The 25,619-nt window shown below is 45.1% G+C and overlaps 1 protein-coding gene and 1 long non-coding RNA gene across 10 annotated transcripts in view; one reads left to right on the top strand and one right to left on the bottom strand.

Moving 5' to 3' along the window:
• PRDM10 (PR/SET domain 10) overlaps positions 1 to 7,788 on the bottom strand; it is a 43,062-nt gene extending 35,274 nt beyond the window's left edge. For 3 of the 7 annotated variants that reach the window (XM_064470966.1, XM_064470973.1, XM_064470972.1), the window contains exon 1: positions 7,622 to 7,731. The gene's annotated coding sequence lies outside the window, so the exon portion shown is untranslated. Of the gene's footprint in view, positions 1 to 633; positions 5,926 to 7,621; positions 7,734 to 7,769 lie in introns of those variants that run through there. The other 4 variants (XM_064470969.1, XM_064470971.1, XM_064470968.1 and 1 more) reach the window with 4 other exon arrangements.
• On the top strand, positions 7,789 to 25,387 carry LOC135316699 (uncharacterized). Of its 3 annotated transcripts, none has more exons than XR_010375972.1 (5): positions 7,789 to 7,879; positions 15,081 to 15,216; positions 20,532 to 20,716; positions 23,727 to 23,845; positions 25,004 to 25,387. It is a non-coding gene; the product is annotated as an uncharacterized LOC135316699 (long non-coding RNA). The 3 variants fall into 3 exon arrangements; XR_010375971.1 differs by having other exon boundaries at positions 7,790 to 7,879; positions 25,007 to 25,382; XR_010375973.1 differs by lacking the exon at positions 25,004 to 25,387 and adding an exon at positions 24,322 to 24,994 and having other exon boundaries at positions 7,790 to 7,879.
• Positions 25,388 to 25,619: the final 232 nt, after the last annotated feature.

Genomic DNA, 25,619 nt, shown 5'->3' with positions numbered 1-25,619 from the left:
AATAAACACCAGCATTACTCTCCAAGTGTTGAAAGCCAGGGTCACTTACAAATAAATAATATTTTTATACACATTCCAGCACACACAAGCTCTGATATATCAAGTATCACCCATCCCTACATAGCACCTTTCAGCCAGGCACCTCAAAGCTACTTGCTAAGCTATTAAGGATTAACTCAGGGATTTTCTCATAGCTAATCCACCACTTTCGCTGAACTCCATCGTTAATTTTACTAGGCATACGATCACCGAGAAGTCTAGAACTGCTTGTGTGAAACAGCACAGCATTTATGTCAGTCCCGTAATCCAAACAACAACTTCTACATAAAATTAAAGGCCTATCCTCTTGTTATTCTTTGGCTGGTTTATCCCAAACAGCTCTTTTTCTTGACTGTCATTATTAATCAAGAGTCAATTCAGGTAATTGCACTAACAATAGTCATTGGTTTAATCAATTACCTAATTGCTTAGAAAAATAAAAATAAATGCTACAGGTTTAAAGTTTGGTATTTTAAAAAAACAATTATGCTGTCAGTAATAATGCAATTAAATTAACCAGTGATTGAGTTAAGAGAAAGACACAATTCTGGCTAATTCCACATGGTGCAACAAGTAGCAGAGTTTTTGGCTGACCTTCCCTACAAGCAGATATTGAAGGGCTGAAGGAAGATGCTGACTCACTCCTGCAGACTCATTTTGGCACAAATAATTTACAACTTGAGTGGAAAGGAGACCGAAGGGTTCAGGTAGGTCTTTAATAGGCAAAACTGGGCATTTAAATTCGTATCTGCAAAAAAACAGTACTAAAAGTTGGAAAAGGAAGTAAAAGTGTCATTTCAAGATTTGCCATGGTTTTAAAAGTTGCATTAATCTGAAACGTCCATGAAAAACTAAGCAACGTGGGCCAAATTCAGTGGCTCGGTGGTGTGGTTTCTATGAACATCAGTGTTATTGCTGTTCTTCACAGAAATGAAAAAAATATACTGCTCAGCCCAGCCAATTGCGTAGCAATAGCAATCAGACAATATTAGGAGCTGCAGGATTTGCTGATGCTTTCAGCTACTGTACTACAAAACACATCCTAGGATCCGCCTCTCTGGCATGCACCCCTACCGAAGACTGGATTGCTGTGAATTCTCACCACCAAAATACAGAGGAAAGCACATTTCCCTAGAAATTTGGATGTGCCAAGTGAGAAGTCGGTGCAAGAGCAGACAGGCCGCATCCCGAAGAGGTCCCAAGGCCAGGCAATCAAGAGGGCCCGAGGCAGGAGCGAGCACTGAAATTTGGCTGGTAGGAAAGGCAATAGCGAAACGAGACCCACAGTTAAGGTCAGGAGCTAGAAAACATGACCTGGTCCAAAGTCGCCAACAACAAAACTGCCAGGAAACAAACCCCCAGTAAGTTTTCCAATACCGATGACTGAAGAGTCCAAAATAACTTTGCTCACTAGTCCTCCATAGGATGCTCTCCCTCATTAATCCTGCATGATCTTATTTTCTTCCTTAAATCCCCCTCTCAATATCCATTACAGCCATGACACGGACAGCCAGAGTGCCTCAAGATTTTAATGATTTCCCTGTGGTCTTTTCTCAGCAGAGACGTCTCGCTGCACAAGGAAGCGGCAGATGTCCAGCTCAGCACGCAGCCACAGTATTTTTTCAAATGAGCTGCAGAAGACTCGTGATGAGTATGTCGGGGTATGCAGCATCTGCATTAAGCCTGTTAGCAACACCAGTTTGGGAGATAGAGGTAAAGAAAATACTAATTTCTTCTCAAAGTGTCTGTTTGAGAAGAAGCCAGAAGCTTTTCTGGTTCTTTCAGCAGAAACAAACATGAGACTTTGGGCATAAGCATTGCCTAACAGCTGGCACACAAGGAAACGCTCTCTGCTTGCTCTCCACACCATGGATTATCCTTCGGATTATCTTTTACAATTGTTGATTTTTTGGGTTTTCTCCCCATACCTCACACACATCAGACACTGTCAGACAAGCTAAATGCCGAGGCGAGCACCTGCAGGGGAAGTTCTGCTGCGTCCAAGGGATGCACGCATGTTATGAGACCCACCACCCAATACATCAACCGCAATTCCGTCACTACCCCAAGGCTCGCGTACAAACTGAGAAGTGGCGTGCTCGTGAGCAGGAAGCAATGCCAACATGTGAGAGGCTAAACCATTTACAGAAACTGCGAGGACAGCATTTTCCTCCCCAGAATAGCAGGCACGCCTCACCCAGTCCATGCTGGGTGATGATGACACAAGCTGAAATGGTAACAGGCAGAGATATAAGCTGGTATCGCTCCAGTACACCAGTGGCAAGACACAGCGTGTCACATATAAAGTGAATCAAGATGTAAAGTGAGTCAAGAACCCACAAAACTGCCATTACTTTAAGAAGAATGGCATATTTAATTCAGCACTGATGATTACCTTGCAGACACCCAAATTCTGGTGCACATCCTGGCACAAAAAACCATCTACTCCAGTGGAAGATAAGCTCATGCTGACTTGTGTTTGCTGGAGCTGTATCTGAGGCAGCACCCATGGGTGCTGCCCTTGAGCTCCCTACAACGTGCCCACGTTTTTCACAGGCGGAAGCACACTCGGAGTTCACAAGCAGCACCAGCATGCGGCCATGCTTGTCTCTCGGCAAGGCTTATCAGTGCAGGAACAACCTGGTACAACTGGAGAGCATCCCAATTAGAGCTGGAGCACGGTCGGCAGACACGCGGGGCAGGAAGAATATCCTCCTACGTGCCCACACACCTGTAATATCCAGATGTCTGCCTCATCAGGTAAGTGCAAGTAAATCCACCACCTCTTCAAGACAAAACAGGGTTGTTTAACTACGCATTCACATCGACCTTCCTTTTCTCAACACCCCTTGGGGACCTGCTGGTGTCAGAGACCTACGGCCTTTTACATTCAATCCAAAAAAAAATCTCATTAACAGTGAAGCTTCTCCTCTGCAGCTCCTGAAGCCTGGAAAGCATCTGTCTGAACAGTTCTTTTTGGAAAACTCACTCAAAAAATCCTTTTGACCACTGCAATACTCTCTAACCCCTCTCTCCTGTTCCTGCAGCACGTTGTTTTCTCCGAAGCGGTCTTGTTAAATCAGCAGCTTTCCCCAGCCATTGTATTCAGCTCCAGAATATGAGAAAGCACTGCTCAGGGCAAAGCGCCTCATTCCTTGTCCAACAGCAACGTCCTCGTCAGCCTTGCAGGACACCGCAGCCTCGGCCATTGCAGCACCCGTGCCATGTCACCCTGCAGGTGCACCTATGGCCCCTAACACCCAGGGAAGGGCAGCAAACAGCGCTTTAAAAGAAAAAACCTCTAAAACCAGCAAAGTCACCCTTATTTTGCATCCAGCACCTAACAATGTTTTGATACAAGTTGAATATACTCACATGGTGCTTCAAAGGAAAGCTGGGCTCCAAAATTCAGAGAAAAGGACCAACAAAAAAAAAACAACCAAGCGTAACCACATTTTCTGGGCACACCTGCTGTTAAGTAATGACAATTTCTTTCAATGCTGGGACTACACAAGGAGATACACAGACTGGGGGCTTCATCTGCAGCAGCCCCTCCAAGCCTAATGAAGGGCATCCTGCTGGGAAAGCGCCCCAGCCAGCGCCTGCCAAATATCCCTTTTTGTCCCTCTCTGGGATGAGAAGAACAGGGGAATATTAAAGCTGGGCAAGGGGAAAAGCCCACCTCCCTGCTCAGGGAGCCATAAAGCCACTGCAGTATCTCAAACGAGAATCCACTTATACAATAATGGCACATAAAACAGCTAATGTGATTTACTCCCCAGTGTAAGAGAGGCTTGCATATAGATTGGGGTTCCCTGCAGCAATAATAGCAAGGGCTATTAGCTTAATCCTTTAAGTACTAAGCTCACCCACCACTCTTTTCCATCGCCGACCATATGCAAGGACAGCAAGAATTGTTACAAAAGGGGTTGTTGCTTTTTTTTTATGACTACGGGTCTTCCTCCAGCTTTTAATATGAAAATGATTTATTATGCTCAAAAGGAACATCACATATGCCTGCAAAAAGCTATATCCCACACTTAAGTTAATTACCCCGGCTTGCCTAGAAGGCAGAGTCGGTGCATTTCCTGAGATCCCTTGGCAAGAACGCGCTTTCATTGCGGCAAGAAGGTTTCTAACCTCATTGAGGACTGAGTCACGACTGCCATCTCCTCCTCCGCATTCTCATCTATCAAAAGCGCATATTGTTTCAAGGAACTCTGGCTCTGGTGCATTTTGGCTGAATGTTAATAATCAGGTAATATATAACCACAGTATTTATGTTTTACTGGTGAGTTAGAAATGGAAATCATACATGGGGCTGGGGCAGCTAAAGTTATTTATTTCCACCAAAGGAAAAAGGGCTTCAATTTATTTAGACATATAATAGAAAAGCTCAGCCAAACACAAACTCACTCGTTACTGCAATTGTGCATAATGAATCAATCTATATCCTTACAGCACATCAATCAAAGCAACCGTGAGCTGGAAGAGGTCTCTTGGATCCGCAAGGCCAGGCTTCCGTTACTGTGTCCGACTGCGCGTTCATCACCGTATCCGTCCCTCACCTCTGAGTGTGCCAAGAGACAAGCGAATTACCCTCCCCTGCACGCACACGCTTCACTCGATCACCTCTCCTCCCATTTGCTCAACATCTATATATCCACTCCAGCAACTAATTTCTTCCTCCTGTCCTCAGCTTCCCAAACACGCAACCACATCCTTCATGTCATCTTCTTCCAAGTGTCTCATGCTCTAAGGTCCCTACGACATCATCGCCTGTTCGCATCACACACGCTGCCATTCGCAGGCTGCTCGAGGCAGTGCCCTTGTCTACTTAATTGTTTTGGTTTATAAATAATACAATAAAGCAATAAAACAGGGAAAACTTATTTAAAGTATGACACGGCCAAAAGCAGAAAACAAAAGATCTGTATTAAAACCTGCAGTGCTGCGTACGCAACCGTCAAGGGGGCGCACTCGGTTTTTACAGAAAGAAAACCAAACTGCACCAACACCACCACACCGCTCAGTTCCCCTCCGGCCCCCTCTCACCATCTTGTGTCTCCCATCCCCTCTCCTGCTCAGGCAACTCTTCCCAAAGCTACCATCAACGAGGAGAAGGAGGTCATTCCCCTTCCTACAAGTGGATGGCGCTGCATCTTCCCTCCCTCTCTGCACCAAATCACCCTGCTACTTCAGGCTCTTAAAATTCAGAAGATAAAACGACCTTATTTCTGCACATAAAGAAACAACCCAATTGTCTCTTCCACAATAGCCGCTTCTCTGGAGTACTGCAGGCCACAGAGAACAAATTAGGCTATCTGTATATTAAAAGAGGCAGGGACTGAACACAACACCAATTTAAGGCTACGACACAGCTTCTATTTCCATATGTTTTACTAGTGTGAAACAAAAGTGACAAACAGACCCAACCTCATGTTTAAGTCACAGCAAAATTCACTGTGCTAAAACAGCCCCCATAATTAGCTACACTTATAAGTCAATTAAAATTCAGTTTACACAGCTGACAGCAGCTGCAGGTGGTCACAAACACACTTGAAGTAGCTGCTGACTACGGAGCAAATTACCACAAGCGAGTTCACCCAGGGATTCTCCTTGCAGGTTAGTGGTAAGGGTGCCAGAGGGGATCGAGCAACAACACAGACCCATTTCTCTCTAAAAACAAGTTATCAATTATTCCATCAGATAATAATGGTAGCAATGACATCAATGTCTCATCCCACAGCCACAATAATAAAGCTGTCTTCAATTTAAACACCTAACACACAAAAGAAGCCTGCACGCAGCAAAGTGCCAAAAAGCATCATTGCCATTCGGGAGAGAAGTTCTCCATTTAAGGACTGACTCAAGAAATAACAACTCTTACTTCCCCCCCCCCCCCCGAAACAAAGGCATTAGAAGGCTTGAGGCTGCCAATTACTTTATTTCCACAAAAGACCCAAAGAACCCTCTTGTAAAATCAGATGATGATTCATTAGCATTTCATCATCTAACTTAAACAATAAAGAAAAGTGGATTATTCAAAATGTAACAGAAGAAAGCTAAAGTTCAGTAGAGCCTCTATTCCCGTTGAAACTCAAACACTGGCACGCATCTTGTAGTTGTCCCTTCAGGATGAGTAGCTCTGAAAGAGAGCACCAGGGCCTCGCTTTTCCATTCCAACTTAACAATAAGCTCCCCTTAGTAGTTCTTCCACACAACTGTGGCACGGGGGGGGGGGGGGGGGCAGCAACTCCACACCAAAAGCTAGGTAACAAGGTCCCCAAAGTCAAACAGCCACACGCTACAACCATACCTCAGACCACAAGACAGGGCATATTTGGCAGAGGCAACCACCACCACAAAGACCAACATTAGCAAGACAGTGGCGAACACCACAGCCTCCACCTGCAGCCATAGGCCTCTCTCTCCCTCCTTCAGACTTTCAATGGATGGAACCACCTCTATCAGAAGGCCCAAACCCACCATCTTGGCCCTGTTCTGCCCTTGGGAGAGCCTCTCCAAGCAAGCCACCACCTCAAGGTGAGGGGGAATGGGCTGCCTTCCCCCCACACCAAACCCCAGACCACAGCCTCTCCCTGTGGGGGCCAACATTGGCGCCCAAAGGGTCCCCAAGGCCCACCCGTGGGTGTGAAGAACCCCACAAAAACAGTCGACCAGCACCTCCCCTCCGCACCCCTCGGGGCAGACTGAACTCCCCCTCCACCCGCTCCCCTTTATATAGCCTCCGCCCCCACCGCCGCCAGCAAAGCCGCCAATCCTAGAATGGGGGGGTTCGACGCCCCCTCCCCTAACTAAGCCAATAGGAGGCAGGGGCGCGAGTCACGCGGCCAATCAGGAGGCGCAGGTGCCCCCCGCGCTCGTTTCCCGCCACCGCTGCCCGGTGTGAGAAACACACGCCCCCCTCCCCCCCCCAGCCCCGAGGGAGCGCGAGGCGCCCCCCGCGGGGGCGCCCAACGATCAGTGAGCCCCAACCACTCTGGCCATGGCGGGGGGGGGGGGAGGAAGGGGGCTGGCGGCAGGCGGACGGGGGAGAGGGGGCGGCCTGGCAGCCGAGGGTAGGGGAGCTGGTTTAACCACGGGGCGAGGGGAACGTGAGGCCCAGAGTAATTTGGGGGGGGGGGGGGGGGGGGGGGGGTTAGGAGGGTGAGGCGGCCACAGTGCTGGGGAGGGAGAACAAGATGGCTCCAGCACCCCCCCGCCACTGAGGTGCCGGGGTCCGGACCGTACCATCCAGGGAGGGGGGAAATGGGTGGGGGCAGCCCCCTCTCTCTCCGTCCGGGGCGGGTGGGGGATCCCGGCTGGGGCGGGGAGGGGGGGGGAAGCGGACTGTACCTCTTCCGCGGGGGGGGGAAGGGGAATGACTGCGCCCTGCTTCCCCCCCCTCCACCCCCCCCCACTCGCGGGAGCGAACGGTTTATCCCGTCCCCAGCGCTAAGGAGCCGCCAGCTCCGGGCGCCATCTTGGGTGCGACTAAAACAACAAGTCCAAAACCTCCGGCGGGTCCCCGCGGCGCCCCCGGATCGGGCTTCCCTCCCGGACCGTCCCATCGCGTTACCTGAGGGGGTCCCGTGCGGCTGCCGCGTCCCGGCCGCCGCCGCCGGCCCCGCTGCGGCCTCAAACCCCCCACCTGTCCTCACCTCACAATGGTAGCTGCAGAGCGGGAGGGGGGGGGGGGGGGCGGGCGGCCGTCTGGGCCTCATTACCATAATCTGCCTGGCAACAAGCCGCGACGCCGCACGCTGATTGGCTGAAACGCCTCCGCCCGCGAAGACGGGGCACAAAAGTCTTCATGAAAAGACTCGGAGGCGGCCAGGTCAGGGGCCTGAGGAGGGAGGGTGGGGGGGGCCCCGATCCACGGGGAGGGGAAGGGGACGGGGACAGGGACCCCTGCCCGGGCCTTTACTCCCCCCATGGGTACCCGTGACCAATCAGAGCGCCTCTCTCATCCCCTCTCCGCTCCGCCGGGTGCTTCGCCGCCAATGGGAGCGCGCGTCTCATCGCGGCGCTCCGCCCCCCTGCTGGGGGAGGAGGATTGTGGGGGGGAGACGAGGAGCAGCGCCCCCTGCTGGGAGGGCGGGGGATGGCGGGCGGGGCAGAGCACCCCCTGCCGGCGGGGAGGAGCGGCCTCCCAGCGCCCTGCAGTGATTTAGCGGGGCGGGGGGCGGCCGGGGGCGCCCCCCACCCCACCCCTCCAAACCCCAATTTAGGCGGCAGGGAGGGCCGGGTCCGTGTTCCTCACCCTGCTAGACCAGGAGGTGAGCCCCAAATCCCTTGTGGGGTCCCTGCCGTGCTCCTCCGCAGCCGCCTCTGACCCATCCCGCAGCCCTTCAGAGTGTAACCCTCTGAAATTGTGTCAAAACCAGCATTCCAACAAGTTTCACTGAAATTTTACTTATATACTTACAATTTAAAATCCGAAGCAAGAGACTTTAATATCTGTCGAGGGTCACCCCATGAGGAAATGCCCCCTAAAGCTCTCCTTCTGCCTAAAGGGACCCAAATCAGTGCTAGTGTTCCTATTTTTTTTTCTCTTGTACACATCCAAGTCCTAAATGTCATCTCAGAGAAGCATAATAATTGCTGTTGTTCGGAAAGTTGACTAATTGGTCATTCTGGTGGGGTTATTGCCATACTTTTGTCACTGCTCGTCTTTGTAGTACAGCAGCATGGAAAAATACTGCTTTTCTTACTCCTTATTTGTGATTAGCATATGCTCAGAAAGCTATTTGATGTAATAGTTGAGCAGATATTTCTTAAATAAGACCATCTCTGTGTTAAATACCATTTAAGTTTATTCCAAATGGCTTCATGTACATAACGAACACTGTTCCACTGAAGCGTGGGCAGCTATGGATCCTGTGATGGGCTGCTGTGGCCAGCCAACCCCGAACCCCGAAATAGAGGAAGGGTAAATTTTGCTTAAAGATTAATCACATCGCTGCTTTTACAAAAACTGGTTCTGCTCATTCTCTGCCCCAGGAGAACAGCGGGAGGGTCAGATCTTGGTGCAGTTAAGCATAAGCTTAACTTCATTTAACTTCTCCGCTAGGTCTGTCTTTTTAAAGCCTGATAAAGACTTTTTAAAGTCTTACAAATTAAGAGGCACGGGTGTCTAGTGAAATCATCCCCTGTTGTACTGACTGCCTCTCCCATGAGTAATGAAGATGAAAATAGAGATATGAATCTTCCACCTTGTGTTTAGTAAGTTCACCGTAAATTTTTAGATAAGAGACAATTTTAAAACTGAAGTGAGCAGAATTACTTGCCCACTTAGGAGTAGCTGGGTTTCTTTTTTCCCTTCCACAACACTGCTCGACTCCTCCGGGCCTTAAGTTCTCCTCAAGTTCTCTTAACTTGAATTGTAAAAGCTATTGGAGTCAATTCATTCCTCTATGCTATCGAAACAGTTCTGATGTCATTATACCATGCTGAAATGTTGGGATAACAAATAGCACGGGGAAATACGCAAGACCAAACAAAACTGCTTTATCTCCTGTATGTCGTAACAGCATTTTGGATTCATTTAAACAAAATCATCAAAGCATTTTCAAACCAGTGTATTTTTATTTGGGATTTCTGAGAGTCTCCCTAACATTTCGAAGCCTTGCTCTTCCGACACATGCTACTGTGCCATGTTTTCATGCAAACATGTAGTTCTACAGTTGGGCACAAATTGGTGCAGGACCTCATGGGTTGTTCCTCCCTGGTACACGTTCCAAAAGTTATTCCAACACATTATTTCCCCCCCATCCCCGCCTTTTAGCTTGGAAAGATGGATTTGGTGCAAGTGCACAGTGGATGCAACAAGCTGCCAGATGCAGAAAAAGCGTGCTGCTCTGATTCATCATCTGCAATATCTGGAATCTGATGTAATGCCTATTGTATTTCCCCCATTTAATGTGTTGTTTCTGATACTCCAGCACTTTGAGGCTTTGTTCTTCCAACAGCCTCACGCTGTCAGAGAGAGAGAAGCCGTCACATTAAGTTTATTTACTTCTAATCTTCATAGTTCAAATAAACTACATAAAATTTCCCCATTTGCCAATTTGTCTGGAACAGTGCCATAACCCTTTGTTGAATCCTCCTTTTCCCAGTCGTGTCCTAGGTCATCAGACCTGTATCTCCACCTCTGCATCATCTCATCTGTATACAGCTGTTTCAGCACCGCCTCTGCTGCATCTGTCCTGTCTCCCCTGGTTTGTCTCTCCCCCGTGGCGACAACGAGGCTCTTTTTTTCCAGGCTGCAGCACCGTCTCCCACATGGAAGCGCATCTACTGACATCCTTCCAGCAAGGGCTCTTTTCTCCCTCGTTTCACGCTCCAGGTGGAAGAGCGTACTGCAACCCATTTCATTCACCTGCAAATACCTTTCTGACCTAACTCTTCCATTTGAACCTCTTTATCCATTCCCTTCACCCAGTAAAACCCATCACAAGCCTTTGCCTTAAAAGCAAATCTCCAGCACCTGGACCACAGTCCCCTAAAGCAGCTCCCCAACCCTTCCTTCACGCCTCCTAGAAAGCTTTTATCATCTTTTCCTGTCTATACCTCATTCTTCCTGGTTTTGTTGGGGTTATTTGATTTTTCTTCACGACGTTATCCCATTTTGAGAAGCACGTAGATTAAAACATGACTAAGAAAAATGTTCAAGTGCTGTAAACTCATTTGCGTTATGGAAGCAGACAATTCCTCGCTGGCCCTGTTGACCTCCCGGATTACATCCGTGCATGATAAGTAGGTACTTGCGCCTAGATTTCCAAATTAATCCGTCCACTGGTACCACAGTGCACAGCCCAATTCTATCTTGCTTCCCTTGTGCGAGTCAGCGGCTGGCTGTGATTTAAAACACCAATCTAGAAGATGGAAAAACTTCGGGTCACTCCACGTTTCCATTAGAACCTGCTAAATTATAATGCAACTGAAATGTAATTACTTTACATCCTGCACAGAGAATGCAAAACATGGGGAAGGTAATGATATGAGTTTACTGATTTAGCACAAGCCAGAATAAATTTAATTAAGATGGCCTCATGTAAAACATATAGAAATACAACAAAGTTATCCTGTTTCAGTTCTCTGGGTCATATCCTCCCAAGAAAAAAAAAAAAAAACAACAACAAAAAAATCCAAACATTTAACTAGTGTTTTTTGAAAAAGAACTGAATTAATCCCCTTATGCTGCAAGGAAAGGTTTGACTAAGGAGTCTGGGGGTTTGTGTGTTTTAATAGCATCTGCCTAATCAACTCAAAATTTTAAAAGCCATTTTACTTAAAAACTAAATGAAAAACCTACCATTGCAGAAAGCATTTCATCACCTACATTCACTATTGGCTGCCCTTTTGCCTGCTCTGTACCCACCCAAATGGCATTTATCCCCCAATATTTCATAAGGAATATAGGCAATAGGTGAGGAAACGGTTTGTGTAGCCCCCTGTAATCTGTACTGTGCGTTTGGTAAAAGGTGCATCAAGCCTTAGGAAAAGGGATCTGTTCAGTTCACCGTGAAAACCTATTTAGCGAAGCCACGCCGTGGTGCAGGGACAGAAGCGAGTTCTGGCTGCCAAAATGCCTGCAGGGAAAACACTCTGTCACTCGCACGCCGATATCTCCCTGGCTCCATTATAACAATATTTATTAAGGCTGCTGCTGCTTCTGATGGTGTCTTGAGATCATTGGGTTTAGGGAAAGACGACAAGAGTTTATTGTTTTGCAAGTTTTGATGTCAACTGCCTGTCTGCAAGCTTTTCCAGGGTGAGAAAAGCATTTTTCATTCTTCTTGTGCACAGCTGCTACTGCCGAGTCCTGGCCCTTAAGCAAGGCAGCCAGCTGGTCGTGGTACTTACAAGCGTCCAAGCTCAGGGGCTACGGCAGGAGCACCGATGCAGCAGAGTTGTGCTTCGCACTGCAAGACTGCGTAATTATTGGAGCATTCCCCAGAAGTCTGCACTGGACAGATGCAGTTCAACCTCAAATCCAGGCCAACTACTTTTTCACCTGGGATTACTCTTTATTTCGCGCGTGCCTTTCTTCTCCTGGAAAGATGTTCAACCAGGATGAGCCCTACAATACTCAACCGAAAGTACCCGACTTCATCGGCTGGTTTTTCACTCGAGCTCAGGTGTCGCTGCTATCCAGTTCTGGTGATGGAGAAGTATCATCAGTGGTAGGAAATGATTCGTGCATCCACTGCAAAGTGAACACAGAGGCTGTTTGGGTTCCCTCTCCATTAAGCAAGCTGGGACGACTCGGGAAATTATTAACAATGTTTTTTGATAAGTCCAAGTCTGCTAGAAATTTGAATAGAAACAAAGGTTGAATATTCTCAGTTAAAATTATGACTGTATCTAGGCATTGTAATGCAGTCTTTAATTAATCATCGTAAAGGTTTACGGGATTTAAAGGATTTTTAAGTTTTCTAGAGAGTTGCCCTCTCTCCAGCCCTGCGGAAGGACTAGTTAATGCACATCCTTTTGAGAGCTGCTTTCAAATGGGTCATGAAGAGATGAGAGAGTCAGTCTTACCCAGCCTCTGTTGGGAAAGAAGGGATCTGCAGAGATATTACTCCTGCTTCTGGATATACTTAGTTGATAAAGAAGAGAGGCGACATGGAGAAAAGTTCAGTGATAACTCACAGTAGATGTTTAAACAGCAGCCACATTATTTTTAACAAAATCATATTTTATGATCTAATTTAGTGTATGTGCCAACTGTGCACTCTGTTTATCTGGGCTTTTTATAGAACAGCAAAAAGTCAATCCCCCAGCTGGGAAAACTCAGTATGATTTTTCAATATGGATAAAGACAAAGATACTGTATCTGTCAGATGGTCAGTCTTCCTCCTTCCCCAGAGTTTAGAAATGAAGAATTCTGACTTTCTCACGGATGTAGGAACCGGCAGGGGAGCTTCTGAGTCCTCTCCATCACAGACACCACAGTATATAACCTGAGCAGGCTTTCCCTTACAAAAAACTGAAACTTGCGTTCTTGCAGCCTTGAACAAGAGACTAAAAATGTCAATGAAGTTTTTTTGTTGTGGTTTTTTTTTTTCCCCCAAGGCCCATTTCTAGTTATTTGTTCTTGTGCCAACATTTTTATGTAGTTTAAATATGGAACTTTTTATTCCCCTGGTGTTTACTTTCCTGATGTATTTATAGATAGCAGTCATAGCCTCTCCTTAAGTTTATTTTGTTAGATTAAGCCAGCCACATTTCTTTCATCTTCTCCTGTGCAAATGTTCCTCATTCCCCCATCTGCCTTACTGGCCCCTCTGATGGAGCAGGGCAACAGGGCTTTAGAAAGAAGCTTTCATCTTATGCATTTTCTAAAGCAGCTTTAGAAATCCCTGTTGAGTTCCAAGGGAAAAAAAAAATCTTCCTCTGAGAAGACTCTGGCTCTTACCCAAAAGTCTGGATCCCCAAACCTGTGAAAGTAGCTACAGCCTCATCCCTCAGCACCTGAGCAAAATGAGCAAGGCTTACCTGGAAGGGGTAGTCGGGGTCATTTAAAAATCCAGGTCATCAGGCAAGTTCAAGAGGATGAGGCAGGTCTGAGCATTCAGACAGGAATTAAATCTGCAGATCATGATGCAGCCTAGTAATGACAATCAGGATTAGGCAAAATCCAGTAATCACTTACCAAGCCCATAATAACAAAGCAAACTCAAGATCAAGCTGGGAAGTGACATTGGTGATCCATAGCCAGGTAGCTGGACCCCAACACCTCCCTGGGGTCATTCAAACACAGCATGAGGTCCCAGGGCTCAGCTGATAGAGAGCTCGGAGGCCTGGTGGGGAGGCCCCAGGTGAAGCTGCTCAGGTTGAGGAAGATTTATTAGTGGCCTCAGGTCCCTGCCAGGGAGCTCTTGTGGCTGTTTGGGTGCTGAGAGTGAGGCTTTGTCCTTGCAGTAGCGCTGGTTTTAAGTAAAGTAGGGTGTTGGAGTTTTGGTTCTTAAGTTTTGCTTTAGGCTCTGTCTGAAGTGTAATGTTCATATTGTTACTCTACTTATTAAAAGCTTATGGGTCTGACTCAAAAAAAAGCACTTGTAATTTTGGAGGAGGTTGTATGCTTTGCTTTTTTCTGAAGTTTGAGTCTTAGCTTGCTTTATTTTCAAGCTTTTCCCTAATCTTCTATTGTAGCAATTAGAAAGTTAGACCTTCAGAAAGAAAAATGCTGCTGAAATTTTCCCGGAGGCTTCTGGGATTTTGTGGTTGAGTCTAAGGGAAAGAAACCAACCTTTGCAACGTTAGCGGCGCTGCATTGCTCTCGGCATCTTTGGCACAGGAGACCGCAGTGTCCTGCGTGAGTTCCCGACCCCGCAGCGAGCGCTGTGCGAGCAGACACCCGCAGCAGCGCGGGGCTGCATCGATTTAGTTGTCGCTTTGGATTGCGTTCAGGATATTTTTGCAGAGTGGTTCTTTACAGTTGGATGTGTCCTTCAAGAGGATAGTTGTCTCAGTAGAAGGGAAATATTTACTTTAGTGACTGATTAGTTTAAAGGAGGGGATGTTTTGAAGCTAAACTGAGTTTGAAAGTTAAGTGTATTCCACCCACACTATAGACTGATACCTGAATGCCTTTGAAAACAAGTGTCTTAAGAGAACAGTAGGTATCAAATGGAGTAAATGTATAGCAAGTGCCAAGATCTGTCAGTGAGTTCAATGCTGCTTTATCTCTAAAGCTGACAGAAAATGGTATCACCCAAGACAGCCATTAAGATTGAAGGTGCAGCCTCTGCCCTGGTGCAGATGGCTACAAATGAAAAACTCCAGCTGCCAGCCAGCCAGGAAAAACATGAAAATTTGCTGCACGGAGGAAAAAGCGCAGAGCTGCCCAGAGCAGGGAATTCTGGCAGAGCCTCGACTGTGCTTCAGAGAAATGACACCGGAGGAAGGATGCAGATACTGTAGGCTACGAAGAAATAATGCATCAATCTGCTTCCCCAAAATCCTTCAGCGAACAGAATGTAACCTGATGAGCCAGTCTCATTTTTTTTCTTCTCTTTTTTTTCTTGCAGGAAAATCTCCTCGTTGTTAAAGCTCATGTGATGTTGTTCAGGTGCACCCAAATGTTATGTATTCCAGGTGTGCCTGGGCACCTGGCCAGCCTGACCTGAAACAGAGGCGTTTTCTTCAGAGCGGTGGATTTACATGGTAAGGTGAGAGCATTCTTTCAAACAGTTGTGACAGTACTTAGCGTTTCTCTGTTATTACAGAATTGTTCAACTATTGCTTTGAACTCTTGTAACCTCAGCCTGCATACGGTGGAAAAATTCAGGGTTTGCTTGTCTGAGCATGAGGCTGCAGTTCACAATAAGATATTTGCCGCAGCTCCAGCTGAGAGTGTTTGTGTGTCCTGCGTCATGTTAGGTTTGCTCTGCCTTAATTTTGCAGGGATTCTTCTGGAGGCTTGTTTCAAGGGTTGCCCTGTCAGAGCAGAATTGATATTTCCCAGTGCTCTAAAATCCATTTGCTTGGGAAGACTCTCGTTAATGATAACATGCTATGGTGGGAGCTCAGGTAGGATCTGGGCTGTACGTTTTATCAAAGGACCCCAGAATTTGACCCCTGATTTTCAAAATGCTCTGAAATTTGCTGCTTAGTGGATTTGTGTGAATAGTGGAGGACTACACAAATAGCAAGGGCACTTCTTAAAGCAAATGTGGAGTCATTTTGATCGAAAGACTTGCCAGCTGCAGGCCCATCCAATCAGTAGCCAATTTTTACACTGAAATATCTTTTTGCCACGGTGGTAAGATTGTCTTCAAAGTTACTATTTTGTTGCTGGCGTATTTAGAAAGGCAAAGGAGAGGAGTATGCCTAAGATGACTAGGTCTCTTTAAACTTCTCAGATCAGTCTGATAAGGCCGAATTAATCTCCCCAGCGAGTTCTGTGTCACTCAGCAACCCCCTCATAAGTTTCATGAGCTGCTTCACATCTTTGCAGCCTTCCTCAAATGCAAAAGGCTGGAATGAGACTTCTCTTTCCGTGTTCTTCTTGGTAATGAATCCCAGAGCCCTGGCTCCCCTTCTCTGCCTTCTCCTCACTAATTCCCTGCAGAACTTCCAGGAAACCTGCTGGTGATGTCCGTTTTTGTTTTTTCCTCCCCAGGTTTGGCCCTTACCTAGCTTTATTTTGACCCATTCACTTTCTCTTGCAGAAACTGTAGAGCAAATATTTTACAAAACACTATTTCATTTAGTATAGAAATATAGCACAGTGAAAGCACGTTAAAGGTGTAGTTAAGACTAAAAGGCAATTCAGTATTTCTGTAACACCTGCTGGGGGTTTATCTCCCTTCATAGTCTTTCACCAGGTTTTCTTTAACAGCTGACATGTTGGTTGTGATAACATAAATACAAAATAAAAATGAATGAAAGAGCCCTCTACCGTACAGAACGCAGGCTTCTTTCACGACTGAAAATACTCAATTGTGAATCACGCAATTGTTGAAAAGCTATTGGCGAGTGTTTGAGTTGAAGGTGGAAAAAAGACTTACTGTGCGCGGTATTTTTCCTTCCCTTACTTTAAAGAAACGTTTTCAAAACACAAGAACCTTTAATGAAGACAACTTACGTAGCCATAAACTCATTTGATTCTCATTTTTCATTGCAGTACTTCTTGGATGCTTTTTTGGTAGATGATTTCCTGCCCCGTGCCAGATGCTGTTTTCATTCACAATGAAGTAATAGTCCTTTGTGAGTGATATCACAGTATTATACCACGGCCCTTGTTGTGACTTCTCAAATTTAACGTACTGAAATACGTTCTTTGTTGGTTGTTTGGGGACTCTTAGATCCAGGGTTTGATTGAAGTCAGTCTTTAACAAAAAAAGAGAGAACAGAGGCCGGAGAACTTGGGCAGTATGCCGTTTGCAGAAAAACACGGAAACAAAAGGGGCAAAAAGGAAAAGTGTGAGCATTTGATATATTCTATCTCATCTTGTATAGACAGAGGAAAATCTTGAAACAGGACTTGCGTAATTCCTTGTTTTTCAGGTTTTGAGGTGGTGTAGGCACTTAATCGCTGACCCTGCTGAGGGACGTACCCGTGTGCCCGCACTGGGCTACTGCAGTCGGTGCTGGATCAGCCGGTAGCGTTGGCCGGGGGGACCTGGGTTGTGATCTGCTCCTGTTTCACACCACTGCACGTGCCCCGGCTCTGCGCCCACACAGCTGAAGCGAGCCTATCCAAATACAAATCATTTCTAGTTCTTCAACTAGATCAGAGTTGGGCTGTTCCAAACATAGGTGAGAAACTTCGCTGCTCCCTTCCGGACACGCGACCTGTGAGTTTCATATCGTGACAACAGAGTTCCATCCTTTGCTGGTATAAGGCTTATTAAAACTGGCGTGTTTGTGCTGGTGTCCATGTGCAATGAGTTCTTTTGAAGGGTTATGTAAAGGTGTATTTTCCAGGAGAGAGAACAAATACAGGGAATCCAGTTGAGTTACTTAAGGCCCGATTGTGCAAGGAGGGGAGCACTCTGAATTTTAAATGCGGGTTAGAGCACTTGGCGGCCCCCGGGTCCGGGTAAGGTTCTCGGGGTGTGTCTGCATGCACACATGTATATGTTTGTGTCTAAGCATGAATTGATCTAAAGACATAATTAATATGCTTTTTTGCCTTAGAAGTAAACTGGTAATTATGAAAAAGTGAGATGGAAAATGTTCCTTTTGAAATTGTTAAGTAAATATTGGCTTATCATTGCAAAGCAGACACTTTTTTGGACAGCTTTTTAGCCTTCCCAGTCAACAAAGGAGCTGGCAAACAGGTCTGTCACCTAGCTATATTTTCAGGAAGTACGGAAAAGGTCTTGCTAGACTTCTTAACAGAAAAGAGGGAGGTATTTATAATACCTGATAGTCTATTGATATACTTAAATGTGCTGACATATGAGATATTAAAAAAAAATAGAAAACGTGGCCAAATCTTGCCCTTGTTGTAGTCCACTGAGACTGCACCAGGTAATATGCTGAGGAAAAATTTAGCCAAAAGCAGTTTTGAGGGAAACTATTAAAAGACATATAAATGCAGATGTCTGGCCGACCAGAAGAGTCTGTATTCGTGTAGCGAATGTTTCATTACTCGCACTGCGATGCTTTCTGAAGTATATTTTCGTATCATCATTTCCCATTTTAAATTCAGCTCTTAAATCCCAAAAGGGAATTAACTACCAGCCATTTGCATTTTAAAGGGAAAACTCAAACCTCAATAGAGTGCTCTACTTAAGACTCCTTTTATATAACTTAGCCAATGAGCTACATCTTGGTAGAGACCTTAGGGAGTCAACCAAATGACTGAGACAAGGCAGGAAAATGGAGACTTGGAAGAAGCCTTGTCATTTTCTTCATATAATGCAGAATATGCTGGTATTGGCGCAAAGCCCTCCTGCGAACTGGTGTTTTTGTTACTGTGGGGCAAAATGCCTTTATTGTTGGGGGAAAGGACCTTCAACCTTTGGCAAACCAGGACAGTTAGAGCACAGCTACTCTCTCTTCCCTTGCACGAGGGAATAACATAGTAAAAAGGACTTGTAAAATAAAAAGAGCAACTTTTAATTCAGCCATTTTCAAGGCATGGGAAATGAGAACTGGGAAGTTACAGGAGAAGTGACATGGGTTTTGTTAAAACAAAGGTCTCAGCAGCTGAGTCACCTTCTGAGGATGTGATTCAGGAGAGGAATTGAGGGGGCTGTTCTCCCCCTCGGGCCATGGGTTTTCGGGTGGAAGTTGTAGGCGGTCCACTCCTTCCCTTGGAGACATCGGGATTCATCTACTCAGATGCCCCAGTTCCTTTCAGCTGTGTCTTGCTGTATGCCTTTATTCAACCAAAACAGACTTCAAATAAATGTATTTCTTTATTTCTTATCGCCAAGAGAACCTATATTCTGACTTTTTGCTGCCTCAGGAGCTTGAAAGCTGTAAAAGTACTGCTACTTCTTACTTTCTTGTGGTCCTCCAAAGAACTGTACGTTTCAAAGGTTATAAAAACCCCAGTGTGGAACATAAAGCCACTCTCTTAAATGAGTTTATAAATAAATAGTACTAGAGAGGACTGTCTGTATTTGGGGCATTTAAAAAAGAAGCAGTAGAGCAAGGCCTGCAAATATGAATTCCTGTACCTGGGAATTCCAAAATCGCACTGATTTCCCCCTAACTGTGTTGAAGACTAGGCTGCTCATGGGCATAAGGCCCTTCAGCTCCTTCCCAGAGTGTGGTCTGGTGGCAGGTGCTGCAGGTCCCTGCAGGACCTGGTGCACAATTCCCGTGTCTCCAGGGGGTGCGTTTCAAGAAACTAAAATATTTCCACGTTGATGTAAGAGGAATGGTTGTGGGGTTGGGAGCCGTGAGGCTTCTAATGATGATTATAACAGGAAATGCACCTTAACGTTTGTTTAAATAGAACAATGCAAACTGCAGCTGTCTATGCCAATATCAAAGTGAGTAAGGAGGGGTTTTGGTGGAGTTATTTTGCTTTTAAGTGCACCAGAAAAATAAGCACTTAACGGTATCCTGCAGCTGATGGAAAACAGCAGTTCCCAGTAATAAAGCTCAGCAGTATCAGACATGACATGCCTCCAAGACTTCTTAAAATTCCTTATTGTCTGTTGCTGTGTCACAAGATACTTCCTAACACACTCTGTTGCTTGCAAACTGAGTAACTGCCCAAACAAGGGATGGGGGGAGGGAAATAACAGCAACTTCAGCGTTCCATAAAAGAGCTTGTTAGCACAGGTTATTCCACGATGCCTGATGTAACAGGCGCTGAATCAGACCTGATTGCGGAGGGAGGGGAGGATTTTTTGTTGTTGAATTGCACTTACTGTCAAAGCTGCTGGAAATGATTCTACGTTTATTCAGCAGGACAAGTCCTGAGTTTTTTACAGTCAATGTTGTTCATTGCCATGCTGCTTGTTAAGATGATTTGGCTTTTAATCCACCAATGAATACTGAATGAAGAATTCAATCATGAATCAGATCTTCTCTTTTTGCTTGCCAGTAATACAAGCCTTTTTTTCAATTTCAGGTTTCCTTTATAGTACAGGACAAAAATAAGAGTGGAAAGAAGTTAATATCATTCCTCTTGAGCAACTCTCCTGCATTAATGCTTAATCCTTCCGTTACGTGTGATATCATTAATCATTCTACTGTAATATTGATACACATGGTTGTGGGACAAATTCAGATCTCGTATAAAAGCTGCAATAATACTGACCTATGTAGAACTTCAGCTAATTATAATGTATCTGAATTTTCATCTTTCATGAAAGGCCTCTATAAAATGGACGACCTTTCACACTGTTCAAATGAGACTGAGACCAGCAAGCAGACGAGAGGAGAGGAAAGAAATGTTGTACAAGGACAAGAGGAGACATCTCAGCGTCATAATGAGCCAATATGTGTGGAAAATAGACTCAGTTGTTGGTGTTTTGTGTTTTTTTAATTGTGGGGTTTTTTTTTTTAAGGTCTCATGTGGCTTCTCTACCATAAATTGCGCTGCTCAGCTTATTCAGGTTGGAATGGTTTGGTTGCCTTGATCTATGAGCGGGTGATCCTGCCACCTTCAGAAACTAAACAATGCTTTCATCTTCAGAGGTGGACCAGAAGAGATAAAGAGGACAGGACACCTTCAGCCCATTGTACAATGCAAGTGGGTAAGAGTTTACTAACTATTTTCTGCAGTACAGCCGCTCCTTCCCCTCTCCCTGCAGTGTCTTGGCTATGCTTTATTTGTAGACCTCCAGAACCCCTGCCTTTTGAGTTCTGTGTGTCAGGTTAAGTGTTTGCTACAGCTCTTTGAAGAAGTATCAGGCGTTGTTCTGCCTTGAGATCCTGCCAGTGCCCAAAACCTCACACCCATCTGGAGAGAGAAAACAAGCAGCATAAATACCCATTTGTATCTTCTGAAAACCGATGGTTAGCTAAAAAGGTGGTTAGGCTCTCTTCTCTTTTTGCATTTGGGATCCTAAATCTGAGCGTGGGCTCATTACTCTATTGAATTATATATTTGAGGTAATTTCCTTTCCTGGATAGAATCCTACAGATGTGTAAATCTATTCCAAAAAGGATTGCTTGTACCTTTCAGACCCTGCATTTGTCTTGGAAGTTGTCTTCCTCAGACAAACAAATCACTGTGATCGTTGGTTTTGCCCTCCATCTATAAAATGCGAGGAGATCATAGACCTAGCACATATTCCGGATGCTAAGATTCATATGCAGAGTACTGACGGAGCAGCTGCTTCCTTTAGCAGCCACGCTCTTGTTGTTCTAGCCTTAAGCATCCTCGATTGATGTATTTTTCATTTGCCAATGCATTGCCACCTTTTCTGTTCTGATGTGCTTCAGCAAAGCAGTAATATTTCTAAACCTAAAAGATGGCGTGATTTTGAAGTCAGCGGTCGCAGTAGAGTGAGCGTTAATGTTACGATGGGGTTCCTTAACAGTCTGTTACATGCCGTAGGCCAGGATTGCCCTGGTTGAGATTAACATAGCACAAACTGCTGTTTAAATCTCCCCCCAGAAAAATCTCGGAATACCTGCATGAAGTTGTTATGTGAAAGCCAGATTAACAGCTCTGTTACAGGCACAGAACAGAGCAGCAGGCAAATGGCCATCAAGAGTTAAGGATGCGTTGATACAACAAAGGGTAGACTTTTCCTCCCTTCCTTGCCAAGCCCTTTTAAAGATGTCTTTGAGTAGAAACAGAAAGGCTTGTTGTCCACCGCTAGCTACTGCGTCACTTCCTTTGCACAGATTCCTGTGCTGTTTTTCCTCACACCTGCAATTACTCCTTTTATCCCCGTTTATAAGGTACGACTCCACTCACAGTGCATCGGTCCTTACTTATTCTCCATCCTTTCACTTCTCTAAGCTTCATTGTATTCCCACAGAAATCACCTTTCTCTCTTTTGAACTCCTGACTGCCTTGCATTATCTTTCAAGGCCTTGAAGGTCTCTGCATCTTTTCTGTTACCCTCTTTCTACAGAACACCTTAGTCCTCTGTGTATACAGTGTATCTTAAGCCCAGTTTCTTCAGCGTTTTCCTTCATCTCATTGCTGCAGGACTTTCTACACCTTGTCTGCAACGTGTTGTCCTTTTGAGTTACAGATGGAAGACTGATTTGCAAAACCACAGGAACCCTAGACTTCCACAAAGAAATTTTGCTAAATATAGATGACCAATTCCAGAGTAGGCTGGCAACTTTCTGCTGTTATTTATGGATTTTGGAGAAGTACTATTTCCCAAAGGCACTTCTATAGCTGGATGCCAGATCAAGTTTTAGCTGGCTAATACAAGTTTTGCATTGCTTTACGCCCTGCATACAGCCTTGTTAGCAGATAGAGGCCTTCTCCGAAGGGCAGTATGGCTTGTGATGAGTTGTGGAAGTTAACTCTATATCATTCATGCAAGTTGGGTGGCATATTTTTTTCTAGAAGCACTGTTCAGTATTTCTTAGATTGCTGGATTGTGCTGGAATAAGGAGCTCTCTTTACTCAAGCCCACCACAGCATGGGTGGGCTTGAGTAATTTTCTAAATTCAATTTGCATTCTACCTCCTAAAACTAAGGCTGACTCAGCTCTGCCTCTGCAACCTCTACCTGTCACATAGAGCTAGTACGAATGATATGATCTGCCATTTAAATCTTCAATCAAATTTTTTAATTAAGAGACCTGCATAATATTACCATTCACAGGCAAGATCAATTTTATGATTTAATTTGTGGAGTTTAAGAGAATAGTGAGAATAGTCAAAGATTTCCTCGTTTCTGTGAACTCATCCTCCAGGTACTGGCAGGATCTCAGTGTGTCAGTTTGCTAAAGTTGCTGCTCCCAGTGACTTTATTGGTACCAGGCACATTCCTCGCTGACTTCCGTTTGCCCTTTTTATCAAGAGTTTAATATTGCCGTTTCAGGGCACGCTTTTGCAATCATGAATATGTTCTTTCCGTTCGCACATTGTGGTCTTGTGAGCGATAATGGGTAGAGACGTTCACTTGAAGCATTTCATATGGAATAAACAGTAGCAGCCAAAGGTGAGGATAAGATTCTGGGTGCTTCATTAGCACAGATCTGCTGGGAAAAGGGCACTAAAAGCCCTGGAACTGAGCGCATAAAATGGGATTCTTGGAAAGAAATGAAAGCTGCCACCTACCAAACAGGGTTAACAGCAGGAAAGGTGTTCTAGGGAATGCCGCAGCCTTGCAGCATTCATTCAAACTGGTACTGTTGTCACAGGCAACAGATAACTACCAGTTCTCACTTGGAATATATCTACGTACTGAATTAACCACGACCATTGTGAGTGTCATCATACCTGCAGCAGCGTAACCTGCTGTTCCTATGTTGACTGTACTCATCTGAAAGCAACCACCTCCAAAGCCTTTCCCTGCTGAAAGTGTTTGGCTTATTTTCAACTACTAGAATTGCATTTGCACCTTGCTGGAGGCAATCGCCCTTCCTCCCTGCCACCCACGAATTCAGTTGCGTACAGAGCTCTTGGTGACCACCAAGGAAAGAACAAGATCTGGGTGCTTAGAACTTTTTTCCTGTTTTTGTTTTTTTTTTTCCCTTTTCCCTGGAGAGGACTGATCTCTATATGAAGGGAAATCAGGTTTTCTTAATGAATTCAAATTTCAATTTGTTGCTTGTTTTTTTTAGATGGTGAACTGAGCACTGCTGGTCTCGCTTTCAAAGCGGAATATGCTGTGTTGCAGCCTTGTGGTGGGACTTCAGCTCTTACGCGGCGTAGCTCCAGGAGAAGGCTGTGCTCGTTGGAGGTGAGAATGAAGCTGAGGTCATACCTTGTGCTTATCTGTGAGACTTCCCCAAAAGTCAACAGACTGAAACTGCTTTTCAAAAGAACGAGGATAACACTCTTGTAATCAAGTCTAACTCAGTAAAAATACCCCAAAGCGAATCAAGTATCTGTTTGGTATGTCATGCCTGTGTAGGGGGGTGCTGCTTGCTTTTGTGTTAGCAGCCATTGTCCTGCCCGTAAATTATTATTTCTGAATACACTGAGGTAGAGCGCTAGGTGTATTCTGGTTGTACTGTTGCTGGGACCTCTGACACCGGCACCACGTGGCTGTAGAAATTCGGACTCTCATGAGGGCCCTCATACTTTGCATTTGCGACTTGATTTCAGGAGGTGCTCGGTGACGTGCATCCACCTACTGCAGTTTCTGCCGTGCCCCAAAAATGGAGTTGTCACGTACCCCAAATTAACAAGGCCCTTTTTTTGTTTATTTTTCAGCTTTTTTGCCATCCCCTAAATGTGTTAGTTCACAGAGGAGTTGTGAAAGTTAATTAATACTTGACAAGCACTATGTAAATATTCAGAATTAAAAGTGTATTAATTTATATAGCACTTTAAATGTTATATACATTCAACCTCGAATGAAACCTCTGGTCCAAAGATTTATAAAGAGCTTGTACTTTTTGGCCTGGGGAAGAGGAAAAATACCTCCTTTTCTTAAGAAAATAGAAAAGCTTCACTCAATGTCCTGTTATGTACTCATGTGTTCATATTGCGCAATAAATATTTACATAAAAACGTATCAGTTTTCAAAAAGAACTTGTTAACTCCATTTTCCAACTGACTTTGGCCCAGTTGGAAAGATTATGTATGCCAGAGGACTGCAGTAAAAGAGATTTAAAGGTTTTCAAATAACATGAAATAGAGACTATAATAAGTGACTAGTGGACCAGTCAGCTATTTTAATTAAAACTGGGCTGCTTATTGATCTCTCGTGCAGATTTACCCCCATCTGCAACATTTCAGCCATATTCCCTTTAACTGTTTCAGAAAATAGCACTTGCAGGAGAGACTTAAGGAATATTGGAGTCGAGAAAGCAAGTGTTTTATAACTATGCAACATTTTTAACAAGGATTTTCTTTGCTTTTTTTTATATGTAAGGTGGTGACATTGATATAGCAGCAATGCCAATTTAGAGCAATTGGTTTTCAAGCCAGAAAAAAAATGTAGTGGTACCAGCTGTGGCAGAACATCTGCACTGGAAGAAACGGGTTGTTCAAAAGAAACCGGCAGCATGGCTGTTTCACACCGAATGGCACACAAACTGGGGAAGGCGGCGCTGATGGTGCTGATGTGTCGCTGGGATGTGTGCCTGCTGTTTTAATTAAAAAGTTTATGGGGAGCTTTGCTGTGTTTACAGAGGTCGGCAGCACCCGTGCTGTCATCTCTTCCAGGTAGTGCCTGGTGAGCACCTGGTCTCAGTGTTGGTGGTGGGATGGAGCAACCTGTGATTACTATTCAATAATTCTCTTTTAAGAAAAAATAAAAACCCAAAAGAAATAAACAAAGAAACCCACAACTGTTTTTGTTTTTTTTTATTCCAAAATGAGAGGCGTTTGCTGCTTGCACATTGGTTAAGGGTTTTAAGAAATCAGGGATAGATGTGGGGATGGTTTTCTTTTGAGAGTGGGAGGAACCGCATCGTTTACTTCTTAGATGAGGAAACTGCTGCATTTATCCTTTTATCACCTCAGGAAACCCCCTCCTCATCACAGCAACCAGGCTCGAGGGCTTT

Source organism: Phalacrocorax carbo, chromosome 21 (genome assembly GCF_963921805.1).
Source record: "Phalacrocorax carbo chromosome 21, bPhaCar2.1, whole genome shotgun sequence".
Lineage (NCBI taxonomy): Eukaryota > Metazoa > Chordata > Aves > Suliformes > Phalacrocoracidae > Phalacrocorax > Phalacrocorax carbo.
Note: the sequence above shows the minus strand (reverse complement) of the source record. Positions and strands in the feature narration are given on the sequence as shown.